The sequence below is a fragment of the Drosophila busckii genome, chromosome 2R, assembly GCF_011750605.1.
Source record: "Drosophila busckii strain San Diego stock center, stock number 13000-0081.31 chromosome 2R, ASM1175060v1, whole genome shotgun sequence".
In the NCBI taxonomy this organism is placed as follows: domain Eukaryota; kingdom Metazoa; phylum Arthropoda; class Insecta; order Diptera; family Drosophilidae; genus Drosophila; species Drosophila busckii.
Genome location: NC_046605.1, coordinates 20,422,044 through 20,424,180, shown reverse-complemented (window position 1 = coordinate 20,424,180; position 2,137 = coordinate 20,422,044).

The following is a 2,137-nucleotide window of genomic DNA, read 5'->3' as shown; positions in this document are numbered from 1 at the left end:
GTAAGTCCTGCGCCGCAACACAGTGGTTGAGGTTTATTGCATGTATGTGTGTTCATATGTTGTTGTTGTCTATGCAAGTGGTTTGCGCGTGCCACTTATTGTTTTGTTTTGATTTTCCAGGATTCTTTGATTTGTTTTGATTATGCTTGGTTATGTCAATATCTCTTTGGGCCATGTATGCATAATTGAGCGCGCTTTTGTTGTTGCTGTTGCAAGTGTTTCTTTCTCTTTTTTATACACTTTGACATTTTTGTAAAAAATGGAAAAAGGGTATTATGAAGTTGCTCAAAATGTATGTAACAGGGAGAAGGAGGCATGGCAGACCCCATAAAGTGATATATTGGCTTGATCTAGTCTCGACGAAGCTGATGTCGATATAAGGGGCCAATGCCCGTCTGTCCGCCCATCCGTTTGTCCGTCTGTCCATATGTCCGTCTGTAAGGACTAGAGCAACCAAATTTGGTATGTAGGTGCTCCAGGACACTACGCTTTTATTTTATTTTTTTTATTTCCTTTAAAAATCTGAAATAAATCACAAAATTGCCTAGTCATGTTTTCGACCGATTGTCGATTGTCAGAACGATCGGATAAATAGCTTAGGAATTAGTTACATTGCAATTTTCAATATAGACAGCGGAGTGCACGGGCTGACGCGCCATACAAACGTCGCTGCCGGCGCAGCGATGGCGTCGCTACTGACGCTACAGCGAAAACGAGCTGAGACGCGTTAGCTGTTTTGTGTGTAGTGTTTGTGAGTAGAAGCGTGTGTTTTGCTGCTTACACTAGTCAAAGTGTTAATGTTAAATGGTTGGTGCGCCCAACTTTAACCTGTACACTTGTTCGCTCTTTTGCGTTTTGAATTTTCAATCTTATCAGCAACGGAAATGGGGCGCGCTTTTGTTGCCGCGCTTTTAGTGCATCAGCAGTGGTTGACTAAATTTAATCTAGGGCGTATTTGCGAAAGTTTAAAATTCGTGTGTGATTTATTGGTGAAGTAATTTAAGTTAAGAACAATGCTTAAAGCAAAGTGTAGTGATGGCAGAAAAAGTGGGTTGAAGTGCGCTATAGATTCATGCATGCGAAGCTATAGAGACTGCACCGAACATTTCCCCGTCCGCCTTTTTAAGTTTCCTAAAAATGACATTGTGCGTCGCCAGTGGCTCTCAAAATGTAAATTGCAAAGCGGCGTCAATGTTAATGTTGCACTGATTTGCGATTTGCATTTTGAGTCAAAATACATTGGCCAAAAATATTTAAAAGCAGGAGCTATACCGACTCTGTGCTTGACTGATGAGCCTAATCTAAATTTAAATATGTTTGAGGAAAAAGAAGGCGTGTTTTCGTTTAATGAGGAAAGCGTGACGGACAATAAGATTTATATTTTTCAAACTGCCCGTAATCCCTCGGCAGCAGGAATGATAGGCACTGATATTGTTGAAAACTCGATAATAGATTGTGAAACCGGCAGCTCCATTAATAATAATATTGAATATTGCGCAAATTGTGAAAAGAGAGAGCAAAATGAAATATATTACAGAAATAAATATTGGAAACTCTCAGAAGATTTGAAAAAAGAGAAGCAAAAGAACAAAGCTTATAGCAAAAAGATAAGGCAGCTAAAAATGTTATTGCGAAGCGATAGAGCCATGAAGCTAAAATATTTAAGAGATAGAAAAAGTAAGGGCAATATAAATGAAACCATTGATAGAATTGGTTTATCTGCGAGCTCAAATACTGTTTGCAAGATGCTAATAAAGAACAAACAATCGTGGAATGAAGACGAAAGATTAATTGCTCAAAGTATAAATTTTTATTCTGCTAAGGCCTATAGTTTTATGAGAGATGACCTTAAATTGAATCTGCCGTCAAAATCGTTTAAAGCGAATAAGTTCGACTCGACTATTTAATGAAAATTTTTTAAATATATTAAAGTCACTTATTGCAAAAATGGACAGTAGGAGTAGAATTTTTGATGAAATTTCAATTAGAAAAGGTCTGCAATATAACTTCCTTCAAGATGAAGTGGAAGGCTTTGTTGATGATGGCAACGAAAAAGGAACACATTGTGCAAGCAGATATGCGTTTTTATGGTGAGAGGATTGTATGAGAACTGGAAATTTGTCTTGAGTTATGGCGC